The sequence below is a fragment of the Synchiropus splendidus genome, chromosome 11 (genome assembly GCF_027744825.2).
Source record: "Synchiropus splendidus isolate RoL2022-P1 chromosome 11, RoL_Sspl_1.0, whole genome shotgun sequence".
In the NCBI taxonomy this organism is placed as follows: Eukaryota; Metazoa; Chordata; class Actinopteri; order Syngnathiformes; family Callionymidae; genus Synchiropus; species Synchiropus splendidus.
In genome coordinates this window covers 7,091,322-7,113,932 of record NC_071344.1, presented here as the reverse complement: position 1 = coordinate 7,113,932, position 22,611 = coordinate 7,091,322, and the positions used below count along the sequence as shown (strand labels likewise).

General features: G+C 43.4%; 1 long non-coding RNA gene across 1 annotated transcript in view; it reads right to left on the bottom strand.

Annotated features, from left to right (window-relative positions):
- Positions 1 to 1,440: 1,440 nt before the first annotated feature.
- The window catches only part of LOC128767537 (uncharacterized), a 35,444-nt gene continuing 14,273 nt past the window's right edge, over positions 1,441 to 22,611 (bottom strand). Inside the window, exons 3-4 of the long non-coding RNA XR_008416131.1 lie at positions 18,613 to 18,712; positions 1,441 to 2,782 (exon numbers count right to left, since the gene is read on the bottom strand). This is a non-coding gene — a long non-coding RNA (uncharacterized LOC128767537). The remainder of the gene's footprint in view (positions 2,783 to 18,612; positions 18,713 to 22,611) is intronic.

Here is a 22,611-nt window from a genome sequence, read left to right as displayed (position 1 = left end):
GTCCAGTTAGGCCAATCAGAGGGGGAATCATCTGGAGTGGAGAGGGCTCAGAGAAGCCTAGATCAGCCTACTGATTGCAGCATGGTTGATTTGCAGCTCCAGAACAATGATGGATGCCTGGGTCAGCACTGATGGAGAGGCACCGACTGCACCAGCACAGACAGCCAACACTCACCTGACATGGGCTGACACACACGTGCAGCGACACGCAGACGCACTGCCAACAAAATACACATCGTCCGGCGGATAATAGAGACTGACCCTGGCGGCTTTTTTTGCCGTGACCTCAGCGTGCCCCTGAGGCTCGCATTTGACCCGCCGCATTTTACTAACAACACATAAACCAAAACAACTCAGCAAGCAACTTCCTATGAACTCCACACAGATGAAGCGGGAAACTCTGCCCCGCAGCAGAATATGTAAATACAGCGGGAAAAGGCTGAGATGTGCGTGAACGGAGGGGGCTGGAGCTGAGGTAGATGTTAAGTGGGCATATGAGGGGAGCAGGAGGAGGAGGAGGAGGGCAGGGGGGGAGTCAGGAGTTTTCTTTGGAGCGTCCCCTTTGATCTGCCTGCTCATCATTTTGGGAGAGAGGAAGGACTACGAGGGGACGAGAGGTCGCTTCAAAGTGACCCCTAGGGTATCTGAGGTCACAAAAACTGTCAGTGGCAGCATCCCTATTGAGAACCTTTATCTGACAATTGCGGCTGTAAACCTCTCATGTGACAGGAAGTGTCCATGATTTTCTTTTGATGATGATGTAGCTTGACTGAATAGCAGTGAGTAAGACTGGGCACCTAAGCTTTTTAATTCCTCAAAATCCAAGTTGGTTCCTTCACCAGCTGACGCTCGAGGTGTCGAGCTGCAGTGCGGAAGAAGTGTGGAGCGAAAACATTTTAGCCATATAAAAAGGATAAAATCCTGGAAAGTCACTTTCAGTAGGTGGCTTCAGTGTGACGTGAAGCACCACATAAGCCACCAAAAACAAAAAAAAAATCACATGAAAGAATTCTATTTACTTCCACTGCACACTTCGTAAGCTTTATGATGTGTTCGGACCACGAAGAGATTTCAGTGATTGCATGGGAAAACTCAGGTAAGTACATTGTGTGCGAACATTTTCTTCATTTTTATCTGTAATTTTAATAATCACAAGTGAGCAATACAAGAACCTTATCATCACCAAATCACATGTCATAATGTAAAGCAGAAATTCAAGTTCTTTTCAAGGCATCTTTGCTTACCAACACCGGCGCGCGCACACACAGCTATAATTTGCCAAAATAACAGAGTATTTGGACTGCAGTCAAACATGTGCTACTGTACATGTTGTACTCTGTACAGGAACTTTCCAAATTTACGCCTCACATTTATGAACGTTTGTGTCATTTCAAACCAAAAACCCGATCTTAATCAAGATATAGGTTTGCAACAAAAATGATAACTAAAACTCCATACATTATAGATAAACTTGTTTGAAATATTGTATCTTTTTGTCTTTTACTTTTGGTTTCAAGACGATACAATAATTTGAAGTACGATAAAACAAAACTGCTGAGGTGAACTTTTATTGACTTGAAACAGAAAACCGACTCACACAAATAGCTTTAGCCAACATAAATATATTCAGTGTGACAACAACAGAAGACAGTAACATATTTATAATTAAAAAAACATTTTTAATTCATTATATTCATAATTATGAACTTTATATATAATTCATTGCTGTGATCTCTGTGGTGATACAGAAAACATTTTAAATGATAGAATTATTATTAATGTGGCACTTTTATTGTCAAACATTCCTCAAACAGCATGTTTTATCTGGCACTATAAAAATACATCATGTCATTATTTCATCAAGATACGACTGGTTTCAGGAGCAACATCTTTTTTTCCTTTGAAGCAAACAATTTAACTCACTCGAGGCCAAATGTTATAAAAATGAATTCCTGTTGCATCAACAATATTCTGGACCTCAGAAATGCCTAAATATGAGCTTAATTCGGCTGATAGTTTAGAGAAAATATAAACATTACATATCTTACTTTTGAGTGCGACGGAGTTTGGAGTGGATCTGCTGTTACTTGCACCTGGAGAAAATAGTATTAAGAGTTAATTTGGGGTTTGCCTTGTACGTTTTTAAGTGGCCGCACTGTTGCCGCAGGTCTTGTGTGGGAGTAGAGAGGCTGCGTGCGATACTACACGAGATTGCTCAGGGCTTCTGGAATAGGCAGATAGGCAGGTGAGTACACGCATATGTCACCCCCGCTCCAGAACTCACACACACACACACACTCACACACACACTCACACACACACTAAAACAAACATACTAATTCGCAGGGATCACACACTGGCTTGCATAACAAGCAGAAATGTCAGTGTTGTCATGGATATGCTCCAACTTTAAGAGAAAAACAAAGAAATCCCATGTTTTCTTTCGTCCGGATTGTCAGAGATTAGTCCAGAAAAATGTTCCCAAAACAAGTATGAAAACGTAAAGGTACATTATCCTACTCAGTGTAACTTTTACTCCTCGTGGTCATTTTTTCTTTTTCACTTTTAATAGCAAATGAACTGAAGAATATAAAAGTCCATCACAGGCAGCAGTGTGGGGCAGTGGTTAGTGCTGCAGCCTCACAGCAGGAAGGTCGCGGGTTTGAATGCAGCTTGAAGCAACTGTTTTGTGTGAAACGTTGTCCTTTCTGTGCGCTGTTTGTATTGGATTTGTTTCCCTGTGTTTGGAGGGATTTCCTCCTGGCACTCTGGTTTCCTCCCACTGTCAAAAAAAACATAAAGACGTTAATAGATTACTCTAAATTGCAAGTGTTCATTTATGCTGTGAATACAGCATTAGACTGGCGATATATCCAAGGTTCCCCCCTCCCCCACATTTTGCTCCAAGTGACCCCTCAAAGGAAAAAAACGGAAGAAATGTAATGAAGCGTTTTCGTCCAACCAAAGGGCCGAGAGCCCAAGTTAAATGCTCTGTAATGCCGAGCAGAATTGATGTTGAAAAAAAACTTTTGCATGACTGGATCAGTTTCCATCACTGGTTAGTCCAAATACAGCTGTCAGAACTCAAGTCACTCTTACTGGACAGCTTCAAGAGAGAGTTTCAAGATAGTATGGTTTGTCTCTTTCACAGGGGCTTGTGCTTCTGTCTTACTATCTTGATCATTTTCTACCACTGCCCTCCAATCCCACTTCCAGGCTCCCAAAAGCTGTGTTATGCAGGGCTGTTTCATCTGCTTGTGTATCTACAAATTCACCATACGGCTGTGCAACATGCACACTCTGAATTAAATGATGTTTTCCAGTTTCTGCCGACCAAAATCATAGGGAGATGCACACATGACACCAACTTTAACTTTAATACGTAACGTAAAGTAAGACCTTCAGCTGCACAAAAAATGTGTTTTTGGAATAAAGGATGTCAATTTGTTGTTATACAATAATATTGTAAATATCATGAAAAAGATGTCAAAAACAAGAAGTGACATTATCACCGGTACGTGAAGTTGCATGACAGCTAATGCTTTTATTATGCATTTACGGTAGTCAATGGAAATAAAAATGAAATAAATTAGTTAAATTAAAAATACAGTGTTTTAATATTAGTTTTTTTAACCTTCTAGAGTATGAAAAAAAAGTTCCCTTGGCAAAAACTACAATACCCAAGGGTCGTTTTAGTTTTTATTCTAGTCCAGTCCAGACCTTATCCAGAGTAAATTGGAACATTTTTAGTTTACTAGCCTACACTTTCACGTATTCAGTAAGTATACATGAAGTATATTACTAGTGTACCAGGCACATCCATATTTCAATTATTTGATGATCATTTAAAGATCACATTATTTACAAAAACTGTATAAAACTGTTAACCATGTGCACCACCCAAAGGGTATATGTTCACCTCCCAAATATATATAGTTGCTGATGTACTTTTCGTCGCGCTTCACTACACATATCGCCTATTGTTGACGGCAGAGAATGATAGCACGAATCATCAAGAGCAAAAGCAACTGGGCATAGTACCAATGTTTTCTACTACCTTCATTCATATATTCCCTTGATCCTTGCTCAGTTCGCTTCTGGAATCCCTAAGAAAAAACTATACTTGAAGTTAATTGTATTAAGTATACTTCAGTATCAACAAAAGTATACTTCAGTGAGTTACTTTTAATTATTTCAAATGTAGTATGTCAAAAGTAAACTTCAAATATACATCCTCAGCTTCAGTATAAGACACGTATACCCAAAGTGCACTTGAATGAACTTCTTTTTGCTAAGGGTTTGTAGAGGTACAAAATCCAACAGCCAGGTTCAAGGAGGTTTTGGAGTTATAGAGAATCACTCTAAAGTGAGGAGGCCCAATAGCAGCGTGAGGAAGTCTCCACCTGTTCGCTGTCTAGACCCGATGGTGCTGAACTGAGTGTCAAAAGGATGAAGGGGGAAGCTATTTAATTCACCTGAGATTCAGAGCAGAGCAGGTGTTTTCAAGTCAAATCAAGTGAGGTGTTGGGACTTGTAAGGACATCAGCTGGTCGACTTCATCTGGAGACTTGTCAGACATGTCCAGCTGAGCGGAGATCACAGGTCAGAAGGACCAGATGGGGAGATTACATTCCCACTCTGGCCAAATCACAGAGAGTGGCTGGGGAAAGGGCCGCCTGGTGCGGGTCCGGCAACAGATCACTGGCTGAAAATGCAGAGGCTTGTGTATTACTGCAAGTTCTTGCTGTTTGTCTCATGGTTGGATGGAAGCAGCTGCATTTGCTTGGCTCGCTCGACCTGCCAATGAGCCAACCACGTCAGTTGCTTGCACTCCCAGGCCGAGAGGTTGGGATGTGAAACTTTGAACCTGACCCTGGAATTTCTGCATTCATTCTTACCCTAAAATCACTATATGCAATATTGATATGCACAAGTTTAGCGATAGCTTTAGAAATATATGTAATACTGTTTGCTTTACAGTGAGGCTACAGTGGACTGCAAGGGCCAACGAAAGAGATGTTCTCCATCTATCTTTAGTATTTAGTTCAGTAGAACGATATCTCTTTTCTCTCCTCGGCTTCACAAAGTTTTTTGGATTTCAAAATAATTCCCAGCCTGTCAAGCACACTGGCCGTGATACAAGCAGCTTATGGGACATGGACAGAGCTCAGCAACCATGACTGTTGCTGGCAAATACATCCTGTTTTAGACCCCGGGGGCAAGACTCACAGCACCAGAACAAACTCCTAATAGTCGGACGGTTCACTTGCTTCAAGTTCTCTCCTTTCACAGAGAGGAAGAAGCGCCCAGCAGAGTACTGTACTGGCGAGGAGGGGAGGCCTGGCGAGGGTGAGAAGGCAGTGGGGGATGTGAGGGAAGATTTTTAGGGTGCCTAGAGTTTTTGGGGCTGAGTGGGTCTATTTAGCCCCCAGCAGATTGCCCCCTTTCCTTCCCTCCTCCTCAACCCTTCTCCTCCCCCTGGCTTTGTGTGCCCTGAGCCCACTCCTCCCCCTTTTGTCACCCGGGCATTCCGCTTTGGTTAGCACACACAATGGGCGCTCAGTGCTCGCCCTCCTGACACTGCATTCTGCCTGTGCACCAGGGAGTGGGCACGGGAGGGGGAGGAAAAGGGGTACAGGGGGAGGGTTAAAGGATGACGGCAACTCACCCCATGTGACCAAAATGCCAAGTATCAACTCCCCTCCTCCTCTATACAAAGGCCAAACTTCATCCACCCATACAGATGGGCTATAAACTCCGTGCCAGTGGGCCTGGTTGGCACAGCGATAAACAAAACGGCAACTTCACAAGACAACAGAACAGGTGTCTGCCACGGTCGAGTGGATGTGTGGAGCCCTGCCTCTGGCCGGCCGGCCTCTCAGCGCCTGGGTGCCCGGCTACATGTGTGTTCCCTTCGTCTCCATGCTGCTCGGCACACATCCTAAGTGGAATTTTAAGACCTGGCTTCAGAACATTTTTGTCTGAAAATTAATCCCCCCGACATCGACAACAGTACGAGCAAAACTGGCATCATTACAAGAGTCGGCTTTGCTGCTTTGACATGTTTATCAAAGATTTGGAACTCTTCCTGGCCTCCAGCCGTTTTGCCCCACTGATATAATGGCCTGACATGTCACGGCTCATAGCTGCGAACACACAATTGACAAATAGATTAAACATATGTGAAAGGAAGCTCGCGAGTGAGGAACCCAAACACCAATTCAGTGGCTCTGAAGAGATGAAAGAGAGTCGCCCTTCTCTGCGCTGTGTACCTTTCTAATATTATACCAGTCTGAGTACACATGCTGTTGACAGCGTTTTGCTTTGCTTCCCTTTGCACCTGTGTTGTTGTTTGGGACGTTTGTTTTGCTTATCTGTCCATTCAAACTTGACAGGTTTTTGATTGCAGCCGTCATTCAGACCAAGACAATTCAGATTCTGAAATGTAACTTAGACAGATCACATGACCTCCATACTGATGAAAAACTGGGAGAAAAAAAGCCCTTAACTGAATACCTAATCATTTTTAAAGCTGAATTACTTTAAAAAAAATGGAAAAAAATGAAACTCCCAAATTGTCTACATTTTTTTTCATTTAAAAAGAACTATGAAATGATCAACATTACATCTATATTCATAATACACAACCAGACTTTGTCTTACAGTTTTATTTAATAAATTTCATACACAAATAATTGTCTTTTTTAGCCTAAATGTGTCTTTAAATTCAGGTCCTTAATTGCCGGTGTTTTTACATGGTTATATACATCCCAACTCTCACCGCTATTGTAGAACATTATCAATATATTTCAACATGGTGAAATGTAGTAGAAATAGTAGTAGTGTCTAGTAATGTGTTCCATCATGGAATGTTTCAGAGGGAAGCCAGGGACAAAACTTTCAGGGACTTTACAACAGTAAAAGTGAAAATAGAAGTGGCATCTGAACTATAATATCACGCTGAGCATGAACTCCGCTAAAGTATTGGCAATAAAAAGCGAATGAACTGAATTGAAATACCAAAAATATGCAGCGCTAGACTGAATATAAAGGTGTAGTTTTTGATCGTTCGGAGTAAGTAGCAATTGAGCTGACAAAAGCTTCCACTTTAAACATGTCAAAACATTTCATTTCGTGTGCCAAGTCATTCTTGGCATTTGAGCTTGTCACACAAGATTCCGTGACAAAATTATTAACAGACATTTTGCCAGCAACCCGGTGACATGTTGTTAAAGCTTCTTATGTTATAAAGTACACTAGAGCCGACCTCAATGGTCCTACTTTACCATCATCTCAGAGAATATTACACTAATATTGGGCGACAGTGAAGCACTTAGCCAGTATAATAATCTATCTCAGTATAAGTGTGTTATTTCTGCATGTGCTTCGAAGAGGCATTAACATGCTATGACGGTAGCTAATGCTAACGGCGGCTCTAAGACGTGAAACCTAGAGAGTGAGAATATGAGCCCAAACTGTTGCTAATGTCAATGGTTTGGAACTTAAAATACTTTCAAATAGGTTTATTTGTAGGAGGAGAATCTTTAGTATCAGGCAGGACCATCCAAGGAAAGTATTTTGTCACAAAAAAACATGAAATGTATTCTGAAAAAAAGCTATGGCAGTGATAACATAATCTATTTTTGAATAGCAAAAGTTTTGATACAATTTTCTTTTCAAAATGAAAGTTTCACCGACATATAAAAATAAATACTTGAGTAGATCCAAACAGCTTCACTTCAATTTGGCATGTGCCATTGACTAATGTACATAGTGTCTCACATTGTTTATAGCTGCTCTCAGAGATAAACTCCATGAACTTCATGAAAGCAATACTTCAGCCAACTACAAGTGCTTAGAGGTTGTTTATATGTGCTGTTTGTTTTTCAACATGGCCCAAAAAGCAACCATAGACAGCGACCAGTGTGGTACGAGGGGCTGGTTGGGTCTGTATTAGTGTGTGGCAGCGGCTCGGAGGATGGTGGGGGCGAGTTGGAGTTTCAAAGACCCCGCTTGTTCGCCCATATTTCACACCACAGTGACATCTTAAAGCCTAGACAGGCCTGGTTGCTTCACCCTCTCTTTCACTTTCTGAGAAAAAAGGCGAATTGGGATGTGAAGGAGGAGGAGGAGGGGGAGGAGGGGGCACTAAAATATATGCAAATGGTCCCCCAGAGGGGATACGAATTTTATGGGTTTAGAATTTAGCTCAGCCAACCTGAATAATCAAATGTGGGAACAAAAAAAAAAAAGATCTCCCCAATACTGCACCAGCGCTGGTCCATACCTCGGACCCCTACCTCAGGCCTCATCTCTGCTGCCTCCTGCCAGGTCCTCACATAAGAGGAGCTCAGTTCGTCCAAACTCTTATTAGGATCTCCTTACGGGGCAGGGCGAGAGAGGCGAGCCCAGAGGAGGAGGAGGGGTTTGAGGAAATGAGAAGAGGGGCTAGTGTACCTGATCAGGCAGAACTGCTGGCTACTGATTACGACACCATTTTCTCAGCAGGCCTCCCTGCCTCATCCTGCTTCTGTGAATATGGAGCGGCGGGCCAGCCAATCCCCAGAGCGCTGCTTCTCATCTAATGGCAGAATTAAGACCGTTTAGAGTGATTTCCTCTGCCTTCGTGGTCTCACTCTGAAAGAGCGGAATCTTTTTTCCCTTTGCGCCGATTTACAATGTGGGGGGTCTGGCATGAGAGAAAAGTTCTACATGACTGAACATAACAGTACAACAGGTGGGGAATTGAATGGACGCCACGTATAGATGTCGGACTTTAAAGAAACTAATTCAATGAATCGGCTGTAAAATGTGTATATGATATGAGATATCATATACACATTTTACGGTGAGTCATGAAATATATATATATATATATATATATATATATATATATATATATATATATATATATATATATATATATATATATATATATATATATATATATATATATATATATATCACCTCACTTTCACATCCGATACCGATACAGCAGCCTTGAGGATCAGGAGATACTGAGCCGATCAGTACAATCTACTTCAGATGTGGATGTGAACTGCTTAATACTAACACCTGAAAACAAAACGCCACTGAAGTTGTGCACAACTGCTTTGGCTTTATTGAAACCAGGGCTGTAGATGAAAGTTCTAAATCAAGTTTCATTGCACTAAAGCAGAGTTAACTCGTGATTTATCACTCATTTAACTCTTGTGTTGTTAAAGTCTTCCTTTAAGCTACATTTAGAGGCGATAGAAACAAAAGATTAATTTGCGATTAATCGCAAGTTAACTCTGCAGTCCGATTATAAGATAAAAAAATAATAATTTAATGACATTCCTTATTTGAACATAAACAAAACACGAGGCTATAAACCTTGTTTCATGCCCCAATCGTAAAAAACGTAAATACATTACAGCATTTATTTCCTACCTTTTTAACTCAATATCAGTGATATTAAATTATGAATAATGTGAGTAATGTCTCAGACAAATAACATTCATAACAATACCCAGTCAAAGCTATAGCATCGAGCTAATTTCAGAAGTGCGTACCAAACTGCTCGGTCGGTATAACATGCTATATCTTGTTTATCTCTTCTGAATCTGAATCAGGAATGTTGATTCCTAGAGCCCAAAAATAGAGTTCAATGTTGTCTGTCTTCACAAGATGAATGACCCATGAGACTCCTCAGTTGCCAGCAGAGGGTGAGATAAAGCATGACAGCTAATAAACTATCCAAGAACTAACTTTCTCTGAGCTAAAAACAAACTGTCAGGGCTGGATGTGAAATGACCAATAAATGACGTGCATTGTGACTCAACATGGATGAGGAGCATGGCCACCTACGAAGAGTAAATATAGGTCGATATTGTATATTATTATTTTGTGTTTAGTGTTTCATGGCTGTGATATTTTCCTTCCTATCTGGTTCACAATTCACAATCAAAACAGTAAATATCTGTCTGTAAGTTATCTGTGAATTTGTGGTAGTTCTAAATAGTTTGAAGCATGAAAAAACATGTCAAACATGCTTTTAATGACTTTTTTTCCCTGATACAGTTTGTCAGTAAGCAAAAGTTGCCGGTGAATGACAAGTGTTTTGATAGTCCCTCCTTCCTTCCTATGAGAGCTGTTCCCTCTACATTCTCCCAGTGCAGCCGTGGAGCAGGAGCATGCCTGTGGTTGGAACCTGATCATGTGTCAGATCAAACTGATTCGTAATGACACTAACCCAAACAGGGTGTAAATCTCAACGCAAATCTGCTTAAACTCACTCCTTTTGTGTCACACTGCATTAGATCAGGCCCATCCCTGCGGAATATGGCATAAATCCATAACAAACAACCACAGATTGAACCTGTTGCTTTTGTATTTCCCATGCCGTCCAATGATTCCCCCACTTTTGCTGCGACCTCCAGTAGACAAATCCTTCAGCTTTATTGCCCAGACTCAAGGGCTGCAGGTGCACCGACCACAAAAGAGGGAGAAGGGCTGCGGGGAGGGAGGGAGGGCAGTCGAGGGGATGTAGTGGCGGAGGAGGGGATGGGAAAAAGAATGGTCAGTGGGGAGATAAGAGGAAGGAGCGGAGCCCCCCCACTATGGTTTAACCTCTGCACTCACCGTCCTTCCTCTCTGTCAGGCAACCGCCGTAAAATTCTGCCACAGTGCCGAGACTGGAGCAGTGGACCTGGAGAGTGGTGCTGCCAGGCGGTACCAGGCCCACCTGTACTGTATGTGTGCCTGTTTGTGTGTGTTGCAGGGGGGCATGCGTGGCAGAGTGGCCATGTGGCGGGACCAGCCCTTTTCTTCTAAACCACTAGAGTAGCAATAATGACTATGAGCTACAAGCTGTGCCCACTGAGGCTTTCCCTACCTTGCCCTGCAGTGGCCCCTCGGCCCCACTCGCTAGGTTGCCCTCTTCTTCTGGCAACGGCTACTGTTTTCTCATCCCAAAGCAACGTGAGATCCCTCTGAAGGCGGGGAACTCTAATTTAAGTTAATGTTCATTATGACGACACCGCTACAACTTGTTCGCATGTGAGCTTAAAGTTGTCAAACCAGTTGTAAAGCATTGGAACAACCAATTTGGATCCACTATTAAACTCCCCTCCATGTTATCGCCTGTTAGACTTGTTGGTGGTTTGCTACCAACAAAATGTTCTGTACTGTTCTCAATTAAAATTCTAACCTCAAAGCAAATATTGTCTTGACTTCCTCTTAAGTGCTACTGTTTGACAGGCACATTGGACAAGGAGCCAATTTTATACTGAATCTCACTCAGTGTTTAAATATATGCTTCCATTGTAAACATGCTGTTCTTGACAGACTTTTTTGACCATATTTCTGGCCTAATCGACTGGTGTTTGAATGATGAGTGACCGTTCTGAAATAAGTTGACACGCAGTACCAACTATCTTTCGCCACCTGTGTCCTCAACCCCTCCAGATGTTGGCTTTCTCTAAAATGGGCTTTGGTCCCAGCTAGTTTGATGAGCGTCACGCATACGCTGATGGCAGTTTTTGTGGATTTGTTTTTTCCCCATGAGGTGTTGACAAGACTCATTCTCCTATGAGGAACTAAAGGAGCACAAATCTAGATTCTCCAGAAGCCCAGATGACACATAAGGAAGTGCTCATCCAAGATTCCTTTTTCTTGATAAAACGAAGTAATCCATCCAGTGTTTTTTATTCGATTTCGTGAATTCATCTGACACAAAAATGTAGTTGGTTAATAGTTATAAATGATTGTTTAACATTCATAATACGATAATAACAAGTAAACTTTGCCACAAATGTTTTGTTTGTGCAAAAATTCAGACACAATCATGTTTTTTGTGTCTTTATGATTTTATGTATTCTGCTCTGCATCTTTGGAAACCAGAGGTGGGCGGGTGCGGTCCAGGGGCCACATACAGCCCTCTCCCAGGATTCATGCAGCCCTCGTGAGTTCAGAGCAAAACTGCATTACAAACTACTCTGTGTATCACTCATTTCCATATTAATTAAAACACGCACACAATTGACATTACATTGTTTTAGTGAGTAGTGTTATTTTAGCAATGGGCCTTATTTTTAAAACATGACTATGAAAGTGTCACCACTAAATTCTCTGTTTCAGAGACATTCCAATGAAATATTTCTCTGAGGTGTATAAAAATGAATTCAAGTGACTACACTTTCCCCTGTTTTCCAGCGTTTAAGTGACAAACTTTACGTTACATTTAAGATTCTGTTTCTTCTGTTGGCTTGGCCCCTCCCCACAGTCACAGCATGTAAAGTCACATACCTAAGGAAATTGAGTTGCCCACATCTGCTATAAACTAACTATCACACACTGTGTGAGTTCATTGTGACAAATAATAATGTCTGATACTAAACATGAGTGATGTCACACTCCTCATGCACCGAGGCAAAACTTTCAGCAAAGGTGGGCAGAATTTACATTCATGATATTAGGACGCAGGAGGCTCATTTAAGCTAGAACTCTGCCTTAAAGTGCATCTGGATTCCCTCCTTGGAAATACAAGTTCACGAGTTAACTGCTTAAAATCTCCCCTTGAAGAACTAGTTTCAGACTGAATTTTGAGTTAAATTTCAGGTCAACAGTTTGTATTTGAAGTCAGGCGCATCTGTGATGAGTTTGCTTTCAATCATTGTCATGACACTGATGTGATTTGTAAATGAATTTGTAATGTGGCTTCAAGTAATATAACCCATTTGACAGGTGAACTGAGGTGAAGCAGCAGCTGTACATATCTCGAGCTCGCATGTGCGCGGCGATTACTGTAGGTGTGCCTCCTTCATATAGATTCCAGCAGCGGCAGCAGACTGGATGGAGTCTGAAATAACAGTGGTGTGGTATTAATTGAGGTTCTATAAAGCGCGTCATGATTTACTGGCTCTGTAAATAGCTTCCTGAAGAGAAGGATGTTAAGCGAAATGGATTTTCTGGTTACGGTGAGTCAGGTGAAAGGAACCACGGCGAGGAAAACACCGTGTGAGTCAGAGTCGGTGGCGCACCAGTGGCCTTTAGCTTGAGGACAAGACGCCGTGTGAACGCCGAGTAAAGGTGCTACGCCGTGAATGTTCGCTGTCACACACGCACGCATGTATAAACAGAGCAACCCGCCTATCTAAGTGGAGGCGCTATGCTGGATACACACCCTCGGGGACAGGAATAACAGGCCACTCCAGAGCACGAGGACATCAGAGACAGAGTGGCACCAGGAAAGCATGATGACACTTTCTCCTTATCTCCATCCATAATCCTTGGCCGCTTCACCGCCAGCGACTGTTTACGCCGACACCACAAGTCAAGGGTCGGAGCAGAAAGTGGACTTCTCCAAAATTCCCAATGACTCCCGTCCACTAGAAGGCCATTGAGGAAGGCCTCCGGAGCGGAGGGAGCCTCATATTGAATACGGATTGAAATTTACATGACAACTTAGGAAAAATGCTTTTTTATTACTCATTCATCCCCTAAATCACTTGGCACCCCTGTTTCTTTCCTCCGCCGGAGCTATTAAATCACCATCTTGACCCCGCAACCTGGGGCCGCAGCCATAAAGAGCCCCCCGTGGGTCAGAGGCCTGATTGTAACATTTGAATATGAAATGGACTTGGTCGGGCCTGGAAACAGCCCCATGCGCTCAGACAGCGGCTGACCCCCAGGAGAGAGGCCTAGCTTTAGCAAGGCCTGCAGGCTTCTTCCAGCGCGGATTTACTTGGACTTGAGAAGGAGCGGGCTGAAGTTCGGGGGGAAAGAAGGGGTGAGGAATGAAGCAGGGTAAGGGTTGAGCGAGAGCGAGGGAGAGGAGAAAGAGAGGGCAGACATTTGAATAAGACAAGAAGCGATTGGTGTTTGCATGACAAAGGAGCCCGCCATCTCCCCTGATTGGTGTCACAGTGCGGCACTAAAGCCATGCCGACCCCCCGGGGAGGGGTGATGTGTGGAGAACAGTCATGTTTATGCATCCAAGGTGTGATATTGGGGAGGGATTGGCGGGGGCCTGTCGTCAAGTTTCTGACTAAGAAGTTTGTGCGCATTTTCTTTCAAGACGTTTGCATTATGCTGATGATAAATTTACAATTTTAAGTTTACTCTGACGTTAGCGTGCCTCTTCTCTAAGTTTACCAAGGAGCTAGGAGAAGGTGACGCCTCTGAAGAACTATAGCAAAAACACGTTGATCTTTTAACGATAATTTAAGCTTTTTTCTCGATAATCGCAAGAAAAAGAGAGAAAAAATTGACGTAAAAAACAAAAACTGGTAATGATATTGAAGTAGAGGAAGCTATCTGTATTATTAACAGTGAAAAAAAGTGTTAAATAAAGTGTTCCCATATGTTTCAAGAAAACTTTGTAATTCCTCCTAACATGCAAAACTGACTAACATAGATTCATTTTTATCCAAAAATGAGAGCTTTACTACTTTGATATATATATATATATATATATATATATATATATATATATATATATTATAGTACATCATATACAAAATACAAAAAATACTATTCTTCATGAAGACAACATCACAAGCCAAAAGATGCTGCAATTATTTGACAATATTGATGATAAACCCCCACAAAATACGTCGGAAAGTCACATTTTTCTTTGCATTTTTAAATTTCCATTATTCCAAACTAAAGTTCAAATATAAGATATGGCAAAGCATACTCAGACTGAAGTGTTAGTGTGACTTCCAAATACATAAGTAGAATATTAATGAAATGCACACGACATTTATGGATTGATAAATACAAGTCATGTATTGGGTTGAGAAGGGCCGTGATGAGGTTTAAAAACTGTTATAGGCGATAAGAAAATGTTCATATTTATTGAAATATCAAACTGCCAAGATGTAATTCCCAGTTGCCTTATTGTTCTAAGTCTCGATCCTCACGGGGTCAAACAGGGACATCGCAGCCGAGATGCCCTCGGGGCCTCAGCGCCAACCGAAGCCAAGCCTCACATATGATATCTGATATATCTGAAGCTGTGGATGCAGCGGGCCCGGGCTCCCACCACACTTGTAGCTAAATACCATTAAACCCAGCCGTCAACATTCACACCTCTTTATCTTCTCCCCTCAGTGTTTCTGATAATAAATACGTGTCAGTTGCCTCGTATCTCATTTGTATTTGCAAACTTGCTAATTATTCCGCCGAGGTGTGAAGACCCTCACCCTTGCCGAACCCCGCTGGGCTGTCATTGAAGTGGTCAGCTACCGCAGGTGGACCCCTGGCACCGCCGAGTCCTGGCAGTCCATCTCCACCCCTCCTCATTCACATTTGATGAGAACAATGACAATACAAGAGAGAAGAGATGAGAAGGGATCATGAGTCGGCAAATCCAGGGGCGACGGAGGGATTTCACAGCTCAATAAGTTTGGACAATTTGTTTACAATCCCCTTTATTGCTCGTCCCGCGGGACACGGTGTATGCATAATCATTGGCGCTTTTCCTGGGTGATGCTCCAGATCGGAGCTGGCGAGTCAAGACTGAGTGGAAGAAGTACTTGAAGGGGGAAGAGTTTGCGAGCGTCATAAGTGTACGCGCTCGCATGCGAACCCCCTGCAGACAAAAGCCTCATCTGGGCAGTGCCGCTGGCCCTCGGGGACACACCTCCAAGAGAGATGGCCTGACTAACTCTCCATGGCAACTAATCAATAAGTGACACAGTCAGTCAGGACTGACCCGTAGCCGAGCGGGCTCGACCTCCCCCCACGTTCCCAGGGTTACAATCCTATAAACCACACACACGCACGCAGACAGTGTAAAAGCCAGTGAATGGCAAAGTCCCCCCAAACTGTCCACCGCCCCCAGGAAAATAAATCTTTAAGTGTCTTTGACGCCATTACCTTTTTTTAGTGTTTGTTTATGTGTGTTATGGAGGGGGTGGGGGGCGGCCAACACGTGGGGACAGGTTGTATGGACACGCCAGATGACAATAGCGATATGATCAGAGAGCTTCTGATGGAGCCAAGTCACCACAGCGCCTTTGTGTATCTGTCAATCTGTGTTCGCTCTCACTGTCCACGACAAACACTAATCAATAGCGGTGTCCTAGATGAGAGGCCTAATCTTCCCCCCTTGTCACCCCCTTAACTCCTTAACCCCCAGACTCTGCATTGTCTTGCAGCAGTCCCATACTCACTTCACTGTCCCTAGGCATATGTGCACATACACTTGGCCCCATTTTTCCCGGCTTCCAAGACGGGTCAGAAGTGGGGTCAGAACTGTTAAAAGCAACGCTGCATGCTCCAGTGTCCATAGACAAAGTAATGTCCGATACAGAATGGGACCATCTGCAGCAGACACACTTTTACACACTAGAAAGTCTCGCTCGGAGCTCGAGCTTTCCCTTGCAGCACACAAGAACCAACCGATTGAATGTAATCGCCCTTACAGGTTATTCAGGAAGATTTCTGTAGATCCAGTTTCACTCTGCGAGCTTGCGTGTATGCAGCTGATGCGGCCCGAGTGTGAGTGTGTGTGTGGTTCCACAAATCTTCCTCTAACCACACTTACAAGCAAAAACAAGTTCAAGTAAACCTCAGCGGGCGCATATTTGAACTAAACGTCAAAGGATCGGCAAAACTCTTAAGCATACAATCCGAGCCGCGAGAAGACAAGAGACCTCCCATTTCAACTGTTCGTGTGATTTGTATTTGTCTTGTTTGGCACAAAAGAGGCGGTAATCCCGTCTCATATTTGACAAGTCTCATATTCACGCACACCTGCTGGGACAAAGTAAACACTCCCTCAGAGGCAGACACTTTAATGGATGACCCTCGCATTAAAACCTAAGTCAGGATCAACTCTAAAGCAGGCATGTTGACATGATATTGTACTCAGACAAGCCCATTCCGGATATGAGTGATGAGGAGTAGCCCTAGCGTGGCTAACCTGCACGGCGAGTACAAAGGTCAAACAACATCTCGGACCATCTGGTTGGGGAGTAAATAAAAGTTTGATGAATGTTGCTTGAGAGCAGGTCACGTGACGGAGAGCGGAGCCATGTTTGCAATCAAATCCGAGTTCAAAGAAGGTAATGCTCTGGCTGAAAGTTGCGTGAGAAATAATCATGTGTAGAGGAAAGCATATCCAGTTCCTGAAATTCCTGCCGCCTCAACAACCCCTGCTAGCTGACATTCACTCGCAATTTAGTTTTTAGCCAATTTCAATCTCGCTAGGACTCAAAACCTGACCTTCTCAAGACGGTGGGGACGCTTGTCGCGAGCGACTTGTTTGAAGTCGCACCTTGTGAAACGGAACTTTTGGTTTAGTGGGGCAACGCTTGCCATCCAGATGTCTAGGGCTGTTCTAGTAGAATTCAACCAGAATTCTGAGCTGGACTAGCATTTTATGCACCTTGTGAGTCCTCCAAGAGAAAACAGGCGAAATAAAATAAGAATCAGGTCAAATTATTGTGATATAAAAGGGATAAAATGCTAGTACTAGTCATTACTATGGAACAGTAGGCCTCACACCAATAATAAGAACCAGGAATCATGATGGAAGACGTTTCAAAGATAAACACGTTTTGTATGAAAGTGAGAAATAAAAGTGCAAGTTGGAGATGGCAAAATTACTCACTGTTGTATTCAGGAATTATAAATAAGGTCATATCTATTTAAAAAATAGGGATGGGCTCTCAGGATTTATGATTCATGAATCATGCTCAATCACAGTTTAAAATTTAAAAAGTGTGATCAAATTTAAGTTGAATCTCTCCACATGATCAGTGATGAGTGAATTCTTTACGGTATAAAGCACCAAATGCTTCTATTCTGAAGTTTTTAAACTTATTTTTCCACCAACAATGCAAGCCTTCTTCATCATGGTTATGACATAGCATTGTATAATGTGGTGCGACTGGAATTGGAGCTCTGAAAAATGTTCCCAGTAAGAGAAGGTTTATATGGATTAATCTTTGTTTTTTGGATCAGTTCACTGTTTATAGAAATTAATCTCTTAAGGTCCCTGCTCTTAAAAAAAAAAGTTCAAGAAGTCAAATTCAGGAATCAAGACAGAGAAAGTCAACCTGTTTTGACGATGTTGACTGAAGCGGTCTGAATCAACAGCCCTGTGAAACATGTTGTGGGAGAGGAGATTCCAGTGCAAGTGTACCACTAATAACATTCATGCTTTCGTGTCAACATTGCTCTTCACGAAGAAACAGAATGATAAACCAAACCTCTGGGTCTAGAGCTCTAATGCCACTTTTGTGCCACCTTGTAGAATTTTGTGGTAAGCTGAAGGCTTAACTAAACGCTTGAAGGACGGAGGATTAAAAAAAAAAGTGATTTAAAAAGACCTACATAAATATGATCATAAGATTACAATACAATCCAGACATGTTAGAAGACGTGACAAAACTAATGGACATTCCAGTGAATATAATAATAGCAGCAAGTTTAATGGAATAGTAACTTCCTCTCGTGAGTCCATCAATGTTCTCTGTTTGAAAAATGCTGGAGTAAAATAATATTGTGAGAAATAGTCTGACAACGGAGGGGAAGGCCTTCAATGAGGAAATTCAGAAGCCACTGACAGAGTGGAGCAGCTTTCACATTAGGCTCCGTGGTGTCAGGTAAACACCTCACCTTGTTTGTCCTGGTCCGTCAGTGTGTGGTGGGCAGGGAGTGGGTTCAAAACAGGTCGCTCTGGCCGGGTTGCATCTTCAGATCCCTCATGTGCCAGAGACTGTGAAACGATAAAGTTGCGTAAGTCAAGCCCATGAAATTAAGAGTTCATATTTTAAGACCAGGCAATCGTGACTTTCTCAAGTGATTGTTTAATCCCAATTTGACAGTGGTGGCTTAGAATCCAGTTCCACCTACAACACAGGTGTCAGGTGTTCTGCGTCTGTCATCTCGGCTCTCAGTATCAGATCAAGACGAAAGCCTTGCCTAATGCAGCTTTATCTGCATTACTCAGAAAATATTTCTGGCTTGTTTTGAGAGTTTGTTGTCAGAACTCAACTGTCACCCTTATTTCTCAGACTTGGAGCTCTCATGGCTGCAGCGGCCGAAAGTCGACCAGAGCCCGATTCCACCCGTTTACTTCCACTGAACTCAACACAAGTCGCCGGCTGCTGGGCGGATGCAGTTTCTGGAGTGGCGGAGTGCTTGCCTTTGAAGCGTTTCCCACTCAGCATTCCTTGTGGTTGTGTAAGGCACGGCGATCCAACCACAGCTATCATTAATGAGACCTTTTTTTTTTTCTTTTTTTTTTTTGCACATCGCAGAACAAGTCTGTCGATGTTCGCATAGGTTCTGACAAGGAGGCGAAAATCCAGGCTCCGCACTTAGCGTGAGAGGAGCTACAACAACGGTCAAACGTGGGCAAGTGAAGTGGGTTTGTGAAGACGGTGCAGAGTGGAGAGGGATGGCTCTCTGAGGGTCAGCCCAGAAGCTCTGACCCCAGGAGGATTTGATGCCATTTTCCCACGCAAGGAGTCGACCTGAGAGGAGCTCGTTAACAACATCTGCCCCAGTTCAGGGAGATTAACCCCCACCCCCACCCCCGCACCTCCACACACACACACTCCGCTCTGCTGTCAATCTCAGTACCTCACAAGTCTCACCGCTCCGGACAGGCCAGCCTGAGCTGGACAGGCCGCTCCAGGCCCCTCCAGGCTTCCTACCCCATCCCAACTATCGCAAGTGCAACCACCCCCCACCCCCTCCAAACCGCACTCGAACGTTCAGTCGTCACACGCGAACTACGCTGTTAGGTAATATCAGAGAACTCATCGGAGGAGTTTCCAGGTTTGGGTTTGACACAGGTAAGTGTGTGTTCTGAGGTGTGTTTCAAGTTGCCCAGCCAGTAGAGCAAGGCAGAGCGTGATGTCACCAACGTCAGTCTGTCAGTCAGATTTGTGTAATGGGTTTTCCACTCATCACGCTGACGTAGAAAGACTCTCCGGCAGGCACTCTGGTAGCTTTTACCGCCTCGTTCACACATAATCCTACAAGACATGCAACTGGCGGGGCATGTTCTGACATAATGTGAGCCAGAGAGACGCATAAAATGTTCAAAACAGGACTGACTGAAAGATAGCCCACGGCCCTGCCGCTGCTACGGATCCCAAAACCTCCCGTGCACCATACTGGATGTCTAGCTCGCTACTGCCAAATGTTTGAAATAGCAGGGATTCGACTGAAGCATTTGTCACATCGCACCAGTAGTCGACGACAGTGCAAACTGGGGTTCAGGTTATAGACATGGTGGAAGTTGTGCCCTCTTGATCCCCCATACCTACTTAGTCTCCACTTGAACTGTCAGTCAAGCAGTCATATACACCACTTTAAACAATTTTCAAGTTTAGAACAGAATCGCAAAAGCTGATCCCTGACAATATAGGGAATATCATAACAAGGCAATAGAAGCCTTCGCTGTTCAGTTGTTCATCACATACATACGCAGCATACCACAACAGGAGGCCGACGCTGCTGCTCTTAGATTATACATCAATTGTGATGCTAGTGAATGACATAAAGAAATGTTGCTGTTGGCTATTATACCGCAAAAGATTAGAACATAGGCTCCCATAAAATGTCAAATATAGTTACATACTGTAGTTATGAAAAAAATATTTCACTGGTTAAAAGCTACCTCAAAAAAATGGAAATCTACTAGTTGTTAGATTAAGCCAAGACAACAAGGTTAGCAGCAAGTAAGAAGAGCTATATATATATATATATTCCTCAGAATTTGACGACACCGACAAAGTATTAAAGGTATTTTCTAGCTTCAGCAAAAACTCCAGCCCCGCGGGCCGTGTGTGGTCCACAAGTCTGACCCACAGGTGCTTCAAACAGTCACACAAAGCTCCAATACTGCAGGATGTTTTTCTGACCCATGACGCCACTAACTAACACGAGGACATTACAACGGTGGCTAGCTAGCTTGGCAGCACCACTGACTGGACGGTCATGGGTTTGAATCCCAGTCAGTAGCAGGCTATAAGGTAACACTTTGGTGTCAGCTGAATGGCACGTAATGTGACAACAATTACAACACTGCAGAAGAGGAAAAAAACTGCAGATGAAAGGGAATTCGATGAAAGATGGGAGTGTAGATGTATGTTTGTGCCTGAAGGAGAGTCGCCGCTGAAGGAATCCCATTGAGATATTTTAACACAAAGATAGCTCCACTAAAATCCCAGAGAGATGAGTATCACATTGAAGGAGTGAAAGTAATAAATGTTCGACAAATGTAAATGATTCTGTTGGGTTTTAGATTTGCCTCTGTGTGCGCTTTGTTTGACACTGTAATGCTTCATAATAGAACATGTTCTCTATTCAAGGACATGGCGTTTAGTCAGTGGGAAATAGAGATATTGTTTTGATATTGTCTTGTCATAAATAAACATTTCTTCACTGAAGTTTAATTTCTTCATCTGCGGCCAGATCTGTCAGGCTCTCTTTGAGAGCGATGTCGTGATCATGTCGTGACAGGTGAATTTATTGATTCACGCTGCTGTAATGGTCCTGCGAGTCCCACCTCTAATGTGTACACGGTGGCAGAATCCATTGGGAATCTGCTGAATCCATGTTCTACAGGGCTATAATTAGGTTAGTTTTTGGAGAGGGGGTTAAACAAACAGGGGCTGTGAGGTCATAGGCAGATGGAAGTGGGATATGCCTGCACTTGCTGAGTGGGCACGGAGCTCCACATGACAGGAGAGAGAGAGGGAGAGAGAGAGAGGCCCTCCGGGTGCTCAGCGGGGGGAGAGTTGAGGGGTGCAGAGGTGGGGGTTCGGGGACTCGGTCGGCCTCACTGCCAGAACTTTCCAACAAAACCAATTACAAGTCCAAAACAATTTTCCAAATATAGATTCAATTCACTGATTATCCCGGCCACTTCTCTCCCGAAGCAGCTCCGATATCGGGTCCAGCTTTTTTTTTTTTTTTGCCCAAGTTTCCCTTTGGAGCGAGCAGGAAGAGGAAAGCTGCTTAATTACAGAAAAATTAGTTGGGAGAGTGTGATTAGGTGACGGGCGGCTGCTGGCACACTGGACTGACTTAAGACCCTGTCAGTGAATGCAGGGAGGTCTAGATAATCTTTCCTTCCACAAAGGTGCGTGGGGCTAATCCAGGCTGCTGTGCTGAGCCGTGGATCAAGTCCTACAAGGAGTGTGGGAAGGCCAGCGGGACCGCCAGTGCTCCCGCCCTCTTGGTGGCCCAAGATTATGTATTTCAAGGTGCACTGCATGCTGCTCCATTGTCCCAAAACACCTTCAGTTTACCAGCGCTGAAGAAGAGTGTGAAGCTATTTTTTTTTTAGGATCAGCTTTGAAATGAACTCATGAAAATAATGTTCTCCATCAGCTGTGCGGCTGAAACACAAACAGGAAATGATCCCTTTCATTTGGATTATTGCTTGTTGTGAGCTGGTGAGCCCTCTAATCACCTCTCTGATATTAAGGAGGTTATTTAGAATTTGTTTCGGGTGATGTAAATTCACCGCTAACGGCACACACAAATTCAAGGCTGACGCTTTGCATTTGTTTTGACTGCGAGAGACCAGCGGAGGAAAAGCGCCGCACGTACACAGACAACATGCCAGGCCCACACAGAAGGCGATATTTGAACCCA